This window comes from Delphinus delphis, chromosome 5 (assembly GCF_949987515.2).
Source record: "Delphinus delphis chromosome 5, mDelDel1.2, whole genome shotgun sequence".
Taxonomy (NCBI): domain Eukaryota; kingdom Metazoa; phylum Chordata; class Mammalia; order Artiodactyla; family Delphinidae; genus Delphinus; species Delphinus delphis.
Window position 1 is genome coordinate 108,999,242 of NC_082687.1, and position 15,561 is coordinate 109,014,802.

Here is a 15,561-nt window from a genome sequence, read left to right on the forward strand (position 1 = left end):
ACTTACCCGTTCTTCTGCCTCAGTTATTCTGCTATTGATTCCTCCTAGAGAATTTTTAATTTCGTTTATTAGGTCATTCATCATTGCTTGTTTGCTGTTTTTCTTCTAGGAGTTTGTTAAACGTTTCTTGTAATTTCTCAATTCTATTTCTAAGATTTTGGATCATCTTTACTATCAGTATTCTGAATTTTTTTTCAGGTAGACTGTCTATTTCATTTGTTTGGTCTGGTGGGTTTTTACCTTGCTCCTTCAACTGCTGCATATTTCTCTGTCTTCTTATTTTGTTTAACTTACTGTGTTTGGGGTCTGCTTTTCCCAAGCTGCAGGTTCATAGTTCTTGTTTTTGGTGTCTGCCCCCATGGGTAAGGTTGGTTCGGTGGGTTGTGTAGGCTTCCTGGTGGAGGGGACTGGTGCCTGTGTTCTGGTGGATGAGCTCGATCTTGTCTTTCTGGTGAGCAGGACCACATCCGGTGGTGTGTTTTGGGGTGTCTGTGAATTTACTATGATTTTAGGCAGCTTCTCTTCTAATTGGTGTGGTTGTGTTCCTGTCTTGCTAGTTGTTTGGCATAGAGTGTCCAGCACTGTAGCTTGCTGATTGTTGAGTGGAGCTGGGTCTTTGCGTTGGGATGGAGATCTCTGAGAGAGCTTTTTCCATTTGATATTACGTGGGGCTGGGAGGCCTCTGGTGGACCAATGTCCTGCACTCAGATGTCCCGCCTCCGAGGCTCAGGCCTGACACCCAGCCAGAGCACCACGGCCCTGTCACCCACATGGCTCAGAAGAAAAGGGAGGGAAAAAGAAAGAAAGAAAGAAAGAAAGAAGGAAGAGAGCAACCAAACCAAAAAAACAAATCCACCAATGATAAAAAGCTCTAAAAACTATACTAAAAAGAAAAAAAAAAAAACGGACAGACAGAACACTGGACAAATGGTAAAAGCAAAGCTGTACAGACAAAATCACACAAACAGGTGTACACATACACACTCACAAAAGGAGAAAAAGATAAAATATATATACAAAAAAAAGGAAGAGAGCAACTAAATCAATAAATAAATCTACGAAGCTCTAAATACTAAACTAAGATAAACATACAACCAGAAACAAATTAGATGCAGAAAGCAAACCCCAAGTCTACAGTTGCTCCCAAAGTTCACTGCCTCAATTTTGGGATGATTTGTTGTCTATTCAGGTATTCCACAGATGTAAGGTACATCAAGTTGATTGTGGAGATTTAATCCGCTGCTCCTGAGGCTGCTGGGGGAGATTTCCCTTTCTCTTCTTTGTTCGCACAGCTCCTCGGGTTCAGCTTTGGATTTGGTCCTGCCTCTGTGTGTAGGTCGCCTGAGGGCGTCTGTTCCCTGCCCAGGCAGGATGGGGTTAAAGTAGCAGCTGATTAGGTGACTCTGGCTCATTCAGGCCGCGGGGAGGGAGGGGTATGAGATGCAGGTAGAGCCTGCAGCGACAGAGGCCAGCGTGATGTTGCAACAGCCTGAGATACGACGTGTGTTCTCCCGCGGAAGTTGTCCCTGGATCATGGGGCCCTGGCAGTGGCGGGCTGCACAGGCTCCTGGGAGGGGAAGTGTGGATAGTGACCTGTGTTTGCACACGGGCTTCTTGGTGGCAGTAGCAGCAGCCTTGGCGTTTCATGCCTGACTCTGGGGTCCGCGCTGATAGCTGCGGCTCACGCCTGTCTCTGGAGCTCATTTAGACGGTGCTCTGAATCCCCTCTCCTCGCGCACCCAAAAACAATGGTGTCTTGCCTCTTAGGAAGTTCCAAACTTGTTCCCGGACTCCCTCCCAGCTAGCTGTGGGGCACTAGCCCCCTTCAGGCTGTGTTCATGAATCTAACCCCAGTCCTCTCCCTGGGATCTGACCTCCAAAGCCCAAGCCTCAGCCCTCAGGCCCCACCCACCCTGTCAGGTGAGCAGACAAGCCTCTTAGGCTGGTGAGTGCTGGTCGGCACCGATCCTCTTTGCGGGAATCTCTCCGCTTTGCCCTCTGCACCCCTGTTGCTGTGCTCTCCTCTGTGGCTCCGAAGCTTCCCCCCCCCCCCACCCGCTGTTTCCACCAGTGAAGGGGCTTCCTAGTGTGTGGGAACTTTTCCTCCTTCACAGCTCCCTCCCAGAGGTGCAGGTCCCATCCCTATTCTTTTGTCTCTGTTTTTTCTTTTTTCTTTTGCCCTACCCAGGTACGTGGGGAGTCTCTTGCCTTTTGGGAAGTCTGAGGTCTTCTGCCAGCAACAGTACATGTTCTGTAGTAGCAGTACCTCATGTAGATATATTTTTGATGTATTTGTGGAGAGGAAGGTGATCTCCACGTCTTACTCCTCCGCCATCTTGAAGCTCCAGTTACTGATGGGTTTTGTATTTTTTTTAATAAATTTATTTATTTATTTATTTATGGCTGTGTTGGGTCTTCATTGCTGCTCACAGGCTTTCTCTAGTTGTGGAGAGTGGGGGCTACTCTTCATTGCAGTATGAGGGCTTCTCATTGCAGGGGCTTCTCTTGTAGCGGAGCACGGGCTCTAGGCACATGGGCTTCAGTAGTTGTGGCACACGGGCTCAGTAGTTGTGGCACAGGGGCTCTAGAGCGCAGGCTCAGTAGTTGTGGTGCATGGGCTTAGTTGCTCCGCGGCACGTGGGATCTTCCCAGGGATTGAACCCGTGTCCCTTGCATTGGCAGGTGGATTGTTAACCATTGCACCCCCAGGGAAGTCCCCACTGATAGGGTTTTAATATGAGTCTGAAAGCGATTGATTTATTATGTTCTCTGTGCAGTTAACCCTCTCTGCTAATGATAATCTGTATTTGCAGCCACTCCCCAGCATGCTAGCATCACTGCCTCAGCTCCACCTCAGATCATCAGGCATTAGATTATCATAAGGAATGCACAACCTAGATCCCTTGCATGTGTAGTTCACAGTAGGGTTCGCACTCTTATAAGAATCTAACACCACCGCTGATCTGACAGGAGGTGGAGCTCAGGCGGTAATGCGAGTGATGGGGAGTAGCTATAAATACAGATGAAGCTTTGCTCACTGGCCAGCCACTCATCTTCTGCTGTGAGGCCTGGTTCCACAGCCCAGTACTGGTCCATGGCCCGGGGGTTGGGGACCCCTGAGCTGCCACATTCTATCATCCAAGGTCCAATCAGGAGACAAAAACCATATCAGTTATTTAAATGGAAAAGTTTAGTATAAACGACTGTAAAGTAGTAAAATGGAGTGAGCTACTAAAGGAGATAAAAGAGGATTCTAAGAGGTACAGAAATGGCACCTGCAGATAGCAGCTACCACCTTTAACATTAATGCGAAGTGAATAAGGAAGGAAAATTCAAATTTTAGAGGCCTTGCATAACTCCAAGGAGATGTGTGGCTGTCACAGGAACCTTCAACCTTCTCGTGGCAACGGAACTGCTACAGGACATGAGCCACAGCAGCCCCACCACTGGGTGACAGAGAACTTGATGGAGGGCACAGACCTCAGCTGGTCAACAGGACTCACTGACCACAGCTCAGGTCTCAAGATGTGGACTTGTCAGTCAAATGCTCCTAGCAAGGGAGTGAGGAAAGAGAAGGGAAAGGAACTCAGGACCAAGAAGACTGAGAAGGAGCCAGACAGGTAAGAGGAAAAGGTATTATGGAGGGCATTATGCTAAGTGAAATAAGTCAGAGAGAGAAAGACAAATACTCTATGATATCACTTATATGTGGAATCCAAAAAAATACAATAAACTCGTAAATATAACAAAAAGGAAATAGACTCAGGTATAGAGAACAAACTAGTGGTTTCCAATGGGGAGAGGGAAGAGGGGAAGGGCAAGAGAGGGGTATGGGATTAAGAGGTACAAACTACTATGTATAAAATAAATAAGCTACAAGGATATTGTACAACACACAAATATAGCCAATATTTTATAATAACTATAAATGGAGTATAACCTTTAAAAATTGTGAAACACTATGTTGTACACCTGTAACTTATACGATATTGTGCATCAACTATATCTCAAAAAAAAAAAAAAAGGAGTCAGACAGGTAAGAGGAAAAACAGAAAAGTGGGGGGTAACGGAATCTGAGAGTCAATGTCTGATGCTGCTAAGAGAACTGTCTCAACACCAGCTTTTTGTATTTGCAAGTTTCCTCTATGAGGTTTTTTCTTCTAACCCATCTTCATCTAATCCTACTTAACATTTATACCTTTCAATATCAATTTAGATATCTCCTCTTCTGGGTGCCTTCTCAAATCTGCCCCTTAAACACATGGTTAGGTGCTCCTTTGGTCGCTAAATGCATTTGCACTTATCCTTGTGATAAAATTTAAGCTCCTTAAACTATGAGATTATGTTTTATTCCTCACCATATCTCCGGATCATAACACACTTCTCAGCACATTGTTAGCATTTCAGCATTTGATAAATTTTTTTTTAATCTTAATAAATTGCTCTTTTCTCTGTCCCAAATCACTTTTGTTATACTTCCATCAAGGCACTTATTAACTATTATTATTTTTGTATGTTATTTCCTCTCCCCAAGAAACCATTAGCTCCTACTACTATGATTGACAAGCACTGTGTATTCCACAGACTAAGCATTTTCTAAATATTTGCTGTATAAAATGTCACCAAACTCATAAAAGGTGATTAAACTATAGTAAGACTGTTTCAGGATTGGCTTTTGAACTGTGTCTGAAGACACTTCCTTTTATAACTTTATCAGGAGGCATGCAAGAACCTGGGGGAGTACTGTTTTAAACTCATTTGACTACAAGAAGCAAATTAGCTTAAATGGAAAGGGGGAAGTTTCTTCCTATTAGGAGTAGGGCTGCTGTGGAAACTCTGGAGTGAGCTGGAATCAGGCCCTTCATTGCAGGCAAGAGCATTCTCTGTCCCTACCCTCCTGCACATCCTCTGCTTCCATCCTCCCACTCACAGTGGCCTTTCATTCATTCCTTCATCCTTTTCTTCCTTTCTTTTCTTCCTTGATAACAATGATGGAATCACAAGGTAAGGGAGGGAAATGCTGTTGAAAAGCATTCCTGGGAATTCCTTCCCTGGAGGTCCAGTTGTTAGGACTCCGAGCTTCCAGTGCAGGGGGTGAGGGTTGGATCCCCGGTAGGGAAACTAAGATCCCACAAGCCACGAGGCCAAAAAAACCAAAAAACAAAAGCCTTTCCCTAAGGTTGGCAATGGCCTCCTACAGCTCCAGAATTTACAGATCCTCCATTCAAGAGAGGTTCCAAACTGAGATTGAATTATTTTATCCAGCCCCACACTGAGAGTGAAGGGACTTTGATTTACCCAGTTTGTGTCAAGTGCCTACTCCTGGTCCACTCAACTGCAGGGTCTTGCAGCAAAAGCATGGCTAAGAGTTATCCCTGTAACTGCAGCAATGGATCAGTAGGGGATAGAGGTTAGGAAGGATAGGAAACTAAAGAACTAGACAGAAAGAACCTACTACATTATCCACTACACAACCCACCCAGGTCAGAGTTTAAGAGGAGGAAACCATGTCTCGGGGGGAGGAAGGATCCTAAACAACTATAGCGTTGGCCCTAGATTTAATAGTCAGCAGTCCAATGTAGGCAGTGTAGGGTCAGGTCTGATGTGACTCGGTGGACACGAAGGTCCTAGATCTCATCCCTAGTCACATCAGATACGGCCACTTATGGGGCAGAGGCTCCTTCAGCAGCTCCTTCGGTAGCTCCCATCTTGCTCAGTTATGTCTGACCAATTGGTGAAGGCTGGCCTGCAGGTGAAGGCACTGGAGCTGGGGACAATGGAGGCTTATGATTTCTAGTGTGTTTTGCATCTAGCAGCATATCATTATCCAAACTGACCACTTTGAAAGGCAGCATTTTTCAATGTAGCTAAATATGTTCTTGTAAGTATGTATAGTTTATCACATCTCATACCACTTGTCCTATATTTATTATAGGAGAGGATGACATTGAGCAAGCTGTATATTTAATGTCTCATTTGTTTTACTAATGGAAAAATGACAAAGGAAATTAACCAAAAAAAAAAAAAAACCCACTGAATTTTATGGATTTGATCATCAACTCTGCTGCCTCATATCAACTGTTATCTACTTTCTTAAAATCATATGGACTTTTAAAAAAATCTTAACTCATAACTCATTGACCAGAATGGGCCCCAGGGCCAACCTACCACCAAGTGAAATCTGACCATGTGTTGTTTAAAGGCAGAGCTGGAACTGCTCCAGGACTAGCACGACCCATTGCTTTTCCTCTGCTACACACATTCCCCAACCACATCTCTGCCCTAGCCCTTTACAGATGTGTTACACCTGTAAGGATTATCTGCATTTTTAAACTAAAAGAAATAAAACAATTATCAGAAATTTTAGGTGTAGGAGAAGTGAGGTTGTAGAAATAGAAATGGATGTAGATACAGAATTTCCTGTCCTTTCAAATGAGATCGCTGTATAAATATCTTTATTTAAGTTAGTCCACGGTGTTTTATACTATGGAGTGTGGAGCTGAAGGAGTCTAGCAAAATTAGTTAAAGAATATTTTAATTACTTTGGTTCCGTATCATCCTAATTTGTAATCCAACACCTAAAAACTGTTCCCCTTTCTACGAAGAAATAAACCATTTTTTATCCATCTAGTTTTTTTATTTCTGTGCATTCCTTTCAGATCAACTGCACAAAACACAAAACTCTTCTTATTAATCACATCTCTCTAGGCACACCTACACATTGTCCACCAGATGGCAATGGAAGCCCACCAACAGTTTATACCACAAAGGAGAAAATTAATCAAGACAAAGGGCTGTGGGGACGTTGCTTTCTATCTTTTTTAAACCTAATTGTTAAATGGAGGAGGGTTGTTGCATTTTAGAGCCTTAGATATTGGGCTTTTCAAAAAGCCTAATTAAAAAAAAAACTTTTAGAAAGGTATGTTAATGACCGTGTTTTTAGTACTCTAACTAGATTACATTTTCTGGTGATTTTTTTCAATGAAACAAAATGGTACTGAACATCACTGCTTGGGTAAAGTTTGCTAAGATATATTTTTTAAGTTCTCAGTAATCTGCTCATGGAAGTGCTTGGCTGGGGGAGGAGTAGAAAGTGGCATTCCTCTACATGCTTGAAATCTCTTACGCTTTTTCTCACCCAACTAAGGCACATGAGAGAATATCCTCTTCACAGACCTCATCAGCTGCTGGAAACTGGGTCAGCTACTTTTGCACTTGGATTCTGGAGTCTTTCAGGCAACCATCCCTTCTTCCTCTATGACTTCCCCCATGTCTCATCCCACTCACTGAATTATTAGGATAATTGTGAGCTTGGGGAGAGTTTCTTAATCATTTTGAGTTTCATATTTCTCAACCTGAGAATTATTTTTTAAATGTCTACTATTTTGTGGAAATAATATTTTAATGAACCTAAAACAATGCCTGGCTCTTGGTAGGTGCTCAAACAATAGCAACAATTATTATTTTTGCCTCCAATTTCTACCTTATTTTGAAAGTGAACATGTGACTTATTAACCATAGTCATTTGTATAGTGTTATCATTTTTGCCTCATGATAAATGCAACAGAATTCTTGCAACAGAATTATAACTGTGCCTATGGTTTATGTGTGCAGGTTAACTATCAAAATTTACATATTTTATGTCTACAAAGAACTCAGGAACTCATGTCTTTGCAGCCATTACAATTTTTGGTTTCTTTAGCCTGGTAGGCTGAATACAACAACATAGTACACACACAGAAGAAATGCCACCTCAGCTCAGAGTGTGTCTCAAAGCACATATTTTCCAAACTTCAGATGAGGGGGGAGAAACTAATAGATCTCAGAACCGCTGGCTCCCCAGCTCTTAGTTATGGACAAAGTATACGGATTATACGCTTCAGTTATGCAACTTATAGCTTCATTGGAGTAAGCATTTTTTTTGTCTTGGAAACTAGACAGGAAATCCCCACTTTACTCATCTATCATAAATCTCAGGAAATAAGAACAGCTAGGCCTAGAGATCCTTTTTGGATTAAGCTTGTTCAATCTACAACCGGGTACCATGTGATCCAGTGTCTGTGGGGAGTCTCATTAGAAGATAATGGCACTGGTTTTGATAAATAATAAAGATCTTTATTATTATAAGTTTCCTTAGAGATGTAATACAGAGGCCTTTCACTGAAAAAGCAGAAAGGAAAGCTTCCTACAATACCTCTGTATATATTTCCTCTCTCCGAAGTTCCTTACTCATGATAGCTAAAATCTCCTACTGCTCTTTCAATCCCCCAGTCCCTCAGAGGGACTTTGCTTCCACTTTGTTCACTACCTTCTTCCCACATGATGTAAAAGTGAGAAGCCATGGGTTCCAGTGTCCCTGTGTACCAGCCACACCCAGAGGACGGCTGGAGGTCTCCTGGTTATTCTTCTCTTCTTGGTAAGAAGCACGTGGCATCCCCTGGAATGTGTATTTCTCTTTTCCTGAATGTTTGCCTACATTCCCTACCTTGTTATATTTAAAAGGAGAAAATTTCCTGGGAGAAATTCTTGTTTAAAATAACTCTCTCTTGTACCAAGTTTCCTGTAGCTTAAGCCCTATAATATTATATGCTTGCTAGCATGTGATAAGGACTATTTTAGTCTATTACACAGCAACTGTGCATAGGAATCTACTTGATTTCTACTTTTCATTAGTGAAGAAGAAGGCTATTATAAGAAGAAAAAAAAAAAACCTTTTTGAAAGAGATTATGAACCAAGAAAGTAAAGAAATTCTACTTCAATACCTGAATATAATATAGAGGAAAGGAAGGACCTCACAGGAAGGACATTGTTTAGTTTACTAGGGCTGCCATGACAAAATACCACAGACCGGGTAACTTAAAACAATAAAAATGTATTTTCTCATAGTTCTGGAAACTAGATGTCCAAGATCAAGGTTTCAGCAGGGTGGGTTTCTTTTGAGGCCTCTCTCCCTGGTTTGCAGATAGTTTGCAGATTGTATCTTCTCTCTGTGTGTCCTCACATGATCTTTCATCTTCTTATAAGGACACCAGCCAGATTGGATTAGGGCCCATTCATATGACCTCATTTTACCTTAATTACCTCTTTAAAGGTCCTATCTCCAAATACAGTCACATTCTGAGTTATCAGGGGTTAGAACTTCAACATATGAATTATGAGGGGATGCAATTTAGCCCATGACAGAGATTTAAATTATACAGGAATTAGAGTTGGATATGCCTTTGAAGACTTTAAGGATATTAATAAAGGTTTCTTAATTACTGAAAATATCAAACTAAATGAAATCCAAATGACAAATAGAATGACAGGCTATGGAATCTGGAATTAGGAGAAAGTAGCTAAACCTCCCTCCCAGTGTGGGGATACCTTCTCCAGGATCTGTGCTTGAAAGTATTTCATGTATCAAAATTCAACTCATTTGTCCTTGTTCTGACATCTGAAGCAACAGGCTTACCACTCTTCAGAAGAAAGCTTTCAAAGCTTTTAGGAAGTTTATCATTTTGCCTGGTCTTTTCTTCTCTAGTCCAAATCCCCCAAATTCCTGGACATTTTTTATATGGCAAGCTTTTTAGACATCTTGCCGTCATAGTGTTTTTTAAAAGTATGGCTCTCTAAATGAATTGGTATCTTCGACATGTTTTTAATCTGGCATTTTTTGAATAGGGAATTGTGTTTCACACAACAGATTTTTTTCACGTAATTGAAGTTTATCCTTTCAAGTAGTAACAGAAAAATTAACTTAATCTTCTGTAAAACAGAAACACTCCTTATGATATTTTAACTTACAAAGTTTCATTTTAAAAAATCAGCCCTTTTTTTTTTTAAAATACTGAGCAACAGTATATCAACTTTACCTGCTTCCAGCAGATGGCACTAAAGATTGTACAAACTAATTTTCGTCTAGGGTAGAGCTTCCCAGCCCTTTCATGTCATAGCAGAGCTGGAAAATAAGAGTATTTTTCCTGGATAAGTAAACAGTGTGTTGCAGCCGAAGAAGAGGCGCATCGGGGGTCACCTAAAGGCCCCCTCTGGTTCTGAACTGTGTTGCTTCTACATTCGTATGTTGAAGCCCTAACCACCACCATCCCTCATGTGCCTGTAATGGAAACAGGGTCTTTGAGGAGGTGATTAAGGTTAAATGAGGTCAGAAGGTAGAACCATGATCTGATAGAACTGGTGCCCCTGTAGGAAGGGAAGTCCCTGGTGGCGCAGTGATTGAGAATCTGCCTGCCAACGTGGGGGCCACGGGTTTGATCCCTGGTCCAGGAAGATCCCACATGACGCGGAGCAACTAAGCCGCGGCCTGTGCTCTAGAGCCTGTGAGCCACAACTACTGAGCCCGTGAGCCACAGCTACTGAAGCCCGCGTGCCTAGAGCCCGTGCTCTGCAACAAGAGAAGCCACCGCAATGAGAAGCCCACGCACCACAACGAAGAGTAGCCTCTGCTCGCCGCAACTAGAGAAAGCCCATGCACAGCAATGAAGACCCAACGCAGCCAACAATAAATAAATAAATGAATAAAAATTTTTTAAAAAAACAGAAGAGACACCAGAGAGATAGCTCTCCCTTCACCGTGTGAGAACACAATGAGAAGGTGGAGGTCTGCAAGCCAGGAAGAGGGCTCTCACCAGAACCTGACCATGCTGGCACCCTGATCTCAGACTTCCAGCTTCCAGAACTGTGAGAAAATAAATTTCTGTTGTTTAAGCTACCCAGGCTATGGTATTTTGTTACGGCCGCCTGAGCTAATACACCATCTTTCTACAACAAACAATAACCAGCAAGAGGAAAAGGAATTGGCAAAATGGAAACATTGTTGAATGGGTGGCAAGATGATCAGTGTCAACATTGGGCACCCATTAACCCATTAGGAGGTGTTTCAGTATCTTAAAGGCCTAAGAAAGTACTGCTGGTGTAGAAAGCCAGGGAAATTCCAGACCCATTTTAATCTGTACATCAACAGGAACGGTGGGAATACACTATAGCTACTAAGAGGTTCCCTTAGGATTGCAAAGAGGGGCATTCCTTCCCTCAATGGACTTTCAAATGTAAATGAAAAGATGCCCTTTGGAACCTTGCTGCTCAAAGTGTGGTCCAGGATCAGAAGCATCAGCATCACCTGGGAGCTGGCTAGAATTTCAGAATCTCAGGCCTTCCCAAACCTACCAAATCACAATTTGCATTTTAACAAGATCCTCAAGTGATTCATAGGCACATTAAATTTTGAGAAGCATCTTATATCAGCAAAACAAAAAGAGAAGAGTAAGCTTGGTTCTAAAGCTTCAAAGAAGCTCACTTTTGGGAATTCCCAAAAGTGGCAGTCCAGTGGTTAGGAATCTAAGCTTCCACAGCTGGGGGCCTGGGTTCAATCCCTGGTCGGGGAACTAAGATCCTGCAAGCTGTGTGGCACAGCCAGAAAAAAAAAAGGAAAAGGGGGGGAAAAAAAGCTCACTTTTCTGTTTGGTGGAAATACACTTGTGGCCTAGGAGAGTTTACCCTGGATTTGTGAATATTGGGACTTATGAACAAGGAGCTTTGGGAACCTAACCTGTTCATATGTAAAAGAGTTTATAAGGTTCTAAAAATGGGTTGTATATCCCTGCTGTCAATGCCCTTCAGAATACCAGGTAAGAAACTCTCAGATGGTAGAGACCTGTGGGCTATGTTTATCATATTCTCAGTGTAATATACAGGGTTGTTCAATTTAACTAATTGCCCCAGACTGCTGTGCATTTAAGTTCTTCCATTTTTTCAATATTCTGATGGTGATTGCTGCTCTCACTGTGCCTATATCAACAGCGTTTCCTTCTCCTGCCTCGTGATTCATTGTTTCTAACCTGCTGGGGGCTGGATAAGTGGATAACTACAGAAATTACGGTATAGCTAAAATAATAGCCAAATATTCTAAGTGAGAACTTGAGAGAATTTTCTGTAAGTGCACTTTTGCACGTAGGCTGACTATGTGGTAATTATTTGCCTAAAAATCCCACCTTTCTTTTTTTCTTTTAGGATCTTAGTTTGCCTTAGACAGTTGAGACTTAAATGATAGTTAAATTACATCAACATAAGTGATCAAAAGATATGAACATCAGAGAAATTATTTCTTCCCATCATAATATGTCCTGGAACTCAACTTAGAATGCCCTAATTGGGGTCCCCAACTCCCGGGCCACGGACCAGTACCGGTCCACGGCCTGCTGGGAACCGGGCCGCAGAGCAGGCGGTGAGCAGCGGGTGAGCAAGTGAAGCTTCATCTGCCGCTCCCCGTCCCTCCCCGTCCCTCCCCATCCCTCCCCATTGCTTGCATTACCGCCTGAACCATCCCCCATCGCCCCCACCCTGTCTGTGGAAAAACTATCTTCCACAAAACTGGTCTCTGGTGCCAAAAAGGTTGGGGACAGCTGGCCCTAATAAAAAGGAGAAACAAAGATTCACAAGGAATGTGAGAAAAAAATAACACAAGTTTATAGAAAAAAAATCAAGAAATAAATATAAGAAAGTAGGATTATATGTAAAGGATCCTGCATAGGATCTTCAGGGACAGATTACATCCTATTAATCTTTGTATCCTCAATACCTGGCCTACTAAAAATGCAATAAATGTGTAAAGAGATCAGAAAAAGGAGAGGAAAGAAGAAAATCATGTCTTCATATTGGGAGAGGTACATCTAATAGGGAATGCCACTGAAAGAGGAAAGGTATTCTACAAAGGTCACATGTAATTTAAAAACTAGAGGGAAAAAAAAAAAAGCTGAGGAAGATGGGAAGCCAGGTACAACAGAGAAGGACCTGGATTAGCATTTTTTGAGATAAAAAGAGGTGTTCAGTTGTCCAAGCCTCCCACAACTTCTGTTACAGAGAATGTGAGTCCTAAATTGGGGGTGACAAATAGTGATACGTGTGTCAGAATTTGACATTCAGCAAAAATGTCCCTCCTGCACCTGTGGCAGGGCTTACTTTCAATTATAGCACTTTTTCCCATTGAACACAAACTGGGCAACAGCATTTATCTCCACATTGCCCATCGAAACAATTAAGATTGACGCTACCATATTTGACGCTCCTGGAACAAAGTATCACTTTTAATGACTGGCAAAAGATTGGAGAAATGTCCTGAAGAAAAGGACCATCGTTTCCTGATGTTGAAAAGAATGAACCAATTCAGCTTAACTTTGCGATTCAAAGCAGTGGTCCTCAAATTTTCTTGTGCATCAGAAACACCAGGAAAGCTTGCTATTGGGTCGCATCTCCAGAGTTCAGTAGGTCTGTGGTGGGACCTGAGAACTTGCATTTCAAACACTTTGATATTTGCCATTCTAAATGTCACTGGAACAAATTCTAAATATGTAAAACTGAAAATCCTTTGACAAGCAAAATAGTACATAATAATTAGCATAGCTTTATGAAGAAAAATGTAAATTAATCAAGTATACTACGTAGTGAATAGAGCAAAGACTTTGGAGCTAAACAGACTTTGGTTTGAGCTCTGGTTCTGCCATTTACAGGTTCATGATTTTTACTAAGATTACTTGAACTCTATATAAGCCTTAGTTTCCTCTGGTAAAATGGGGATAAGAAAAATATCCAATAGAGTTATTGTGAGGACTAAATGGGGGGGGAATATATCTAAAGTGACTAGCACAGTGCCTGGTACATGGTAAGCATTCATTCAATCCTTCATCCTATTCCTCATTTTCTTCACCGATAGCAGTCATGGGACTTAGTAGAGTGAAATAACATATCTTCATAAAGGTTGTAGGATCTGTCATGCAAAAGATTCTTACAAGCATGCTAGAAAATACCACGGTGAATTAGCAGACAGGTGGAAAGAGCTTAGGTGATAAAGACTGTGGGGAAGATGGGTTAAAACACAGAGTCCCCGTCCTTCTTTAGGAGTCTCCCCTAAAGAGACGGGGCTCAACTTCAGTCCATATACCTGTGATTAAAACGGGCTTCTTATACCCCAAAGCAGCGGTCCCCAACCTTTTTGGCACCAGGGGCCAGTTTCGTGGAAGACGATTTTTCCACAGATGAGGCAGCGGGTCGGGGGGATGGTTCAGGCAGTAATGAGGGCGATGGGGAGCGGCAGGTACCAGTCTGTGGCCCGGGGGTTGGGGACCCCTGCCCAAGAGGATACATTCCAAGGACAGAAAGCCAATTGGCTCGTTATTCCCTTACCCTTATAATAGCAGCCCTTAATACAGGGCTTTTCTCTGAGCCATTTTTCAAAGGCAGCATTGGAATCTGTAATCGTGTAATATTCTCGATGAAGCAGAGTGTGGTCTTTTGTTTATGCGGGGGCTTAGGTTTTTGCGGAAAAGCTGGAAATGCTGTAGAAAAGTGCTTGCCCATTTTGTGTAGATGGATGATGTATTGTTGAAAATCCTAAAACCCAGAAAGTACAAACTATTACAAAAGACAATTGTGGGCTGTATATTTGATGATACTAATGAATTATTTTTAATGATTTTAGGTATAATAACGGTATTGTGTTTATGTTATACATTTAGAGATACATGTTGAATACCTACTGATAAAATGATATGTCTGAAATTCATTTCGAAATAATCTCAGAAGGGACTTCCCTGGCTGTCCAGTGGTTAAGACTCCACACTTCCACTGCAGGGGGCAGTGGAACTGATCCCTGGTCGGGGAATTAAGATCTCATATGCTGCACAGTGCAGCCAAAAAGAAAAAAACTTAATCTCGGGAGAGTGGATGTTGGTGCCAGTATAGATAAGCAAGATTAGCCCTGAACTGACAAATGTTGACGCTGGCTGATGAGTATATATGGTCCATTATACTACTTTCTCTTACTTTGTATTTCTTTGAAATTATCTACCTAAAATGTTAAAAAATTCAAGTAGTTTTATTAATGGGATATTGCTTTCTAGGACAGGATTGTGTTATAATATCTGTACAGTGTAATTTTCTCTAAAGATTCTGAAAATTTACATTTAACAAAATTATTGGCTTTTAAACCTAAGAATTTGGCTTAATGCATCTTTCACATGCAGGAACTAGTATATTTTAGCTTCTGGATATTGTAATGTAAAAGTATTGCTTGGGTTGCTTATTAGTGTAGTGTATAAAATGGAAAGGAAAAATTAATCAGAATTATGGAAATAAGAATAAAGATAAATTCCAAAAACAAAAGTACAAATCCAACTACTGAAATCCTATTTGTAATTCATTTGGTGCATTAAAGCACCAAGTATCATTAATTCACGGCAGCAACTAAAGGGAAGCTTCGCATTATTCTAGGACTACAACACACTTTATGTTTGGCATAATCATTCAGTAATTAGACATCGCTCCAGAAATACAACCTTGCAACATCCCATTCGGAATTCGACGCTTTTGAACAATTTCATTTCTAACAAACACAGAATGACTGTGGCATACTCAGGATTCCAAGATGGCAAAACGACTTGGGTAATGCAGTCCCAGGGCTTGCTTACCAGTTAACATGCTGGGACAGGCCAGAGATTCAACGATTTCATAAGCGAAGACAAACCACGCTGAGTTCTTGCTTTGGGTGTTACAGCTTCTCTTCTGAA

At 41.7% G+C, this 15,561-nt stretch overlaps 1 long non-coding RNA gene across 1 annotated transcript in view; it reads right to left on the reverse strand.

Annotated features, from left to right (window-relative positions):
* LOC138414087 (uncharacterized) overlaps positions 1-15,561 on the reverse strand; it is a 92,868-nt gene extending 77,307 nt beyond the window's left edge. The window contains exon 1 of the long non-coding RNA XR_011246491.1: positions 15,463-15,561. This is a non-coding gene — a long non-coding RNA (uncharacterized lncRNA). The remainder of the gene's footprint in view (positions 1-15,462) is intronic.